This window comes from Perkinsus marinus, assembly GCF_000006405.1.
Source record: "Perkinsus marinus ATCC 50983 genomic scaffold scf_1104296967842, whole genome shotgun sequence".
In the NCBI taxonomy this organism is placed as follows: Eukaryota; Perkinsozoa; order Perkinsida; family Perkinsidae; genus Perkinsus; species Perkinsus marinus.
This window is the reverse complement of record NW_003203396.1, coordinates 18,422-19,658: the sequence shown is the minus strand read 5'-3', so window position 1 is coordinate 19,658 and position 1,237 is coordinate 18,422.

The window sequence follows — 1,237 nt, the reverse complement described above, 5'->3', positions numbered from 1 at the left end:
CCATCTGTCGGCAATGAGGTTCAGCATGCATAGCATTCCATTCAACTCATCGAAAGATCGTCTGGCGGTATATCATCATCAATGGCATTCTTCTCAGCTTGTGTCTGAGGCGAGAATCATCAGATTCTCGTGTCGCCTCATACTTCGCATCACACGCGCCGCACTACCGGACTCGCCGGACCGGACCGCATCAGTCCGACGGACCAGACTAATATGCGATCCTTAGTCCGGTCCCATCGTCGTTGTTAGTCATAAACTATAGTAAACCTCAGGCCGGTATGTACGGTGTTGGAGGCCGAAGCACTACCGATAACAACGGCTTCGTGTCGAGAGGCTGTGTTTCTCTGGTGACATAGTAGAATGACGAGGAGAGAGTCGATAGCAGACATTCCTGGAGGAAGAGACTCAGAAGGATTTAGTGCTGATTATGAGCGGCAGCTAACTAGTGTGGGAATAGCATTTTGTGATGGGGCGTAACGCGATGTCCGGTCGTAACACCATTAGAACGCACAGTGCAGTTCTTACGACTCTGGAGAAACCCCGTAAGTAACGAGAGCCGTAAGAGTGCCTCTCGGGGACATTTGTCGTGAGTGACGAGAGGAAGCCGAGGCGGCACAATAGCTCCCATCGGGGTGGGAGCAGGACCGAGCCGCTCTGGCAGTAGTTGGTCCAGGAGAGCGGGCAGCTGATGTTTCCTTTATTTCAAATGAAACGGTCCTTAATAGCAGGCAATTCCCCTCATTTCGATGCATGTGTTGTTGATGTCCGATCTCCCCTATTGAGTTGTCTAGTGGTCGGGTCGGGTCTGAGCTGTCCTAAAGTATACCTCATCGCCATATATGGTTGGCCGCCGGGCCACATCGACGCCCATGAGAGGAGCTCTGAAGAGGCCTCGTGTGTCAGTAGGTAGAAGTGGCTCGAGCGTGTCCAAGACCCCCCGCTACGCCAAGCTCGTGCGCCAGAGTCCAGGCCCTAGTTCAGCGGCTAGCCAGGAATCGGTGGTCGACATCTGCAGTAGCAGCGAGGATGAGGACAGCGCTGCTCGGAGCGTTAAGCAGCGCCCATCTGGGCCGTTCTGGTCGGAACAATTTTTTCGGGATCTACCCGGTGGTCCTAAAGAATCCACCACGGCGAAATCCAGAGCTCCTCGAGAGCCTCCTAGGTGAGGCTTCCAAAAATTTTCGGAAATTCCTTCACTTCATTTCGCATTTCAGAGTCGCCAAAGTACGGACAAGAG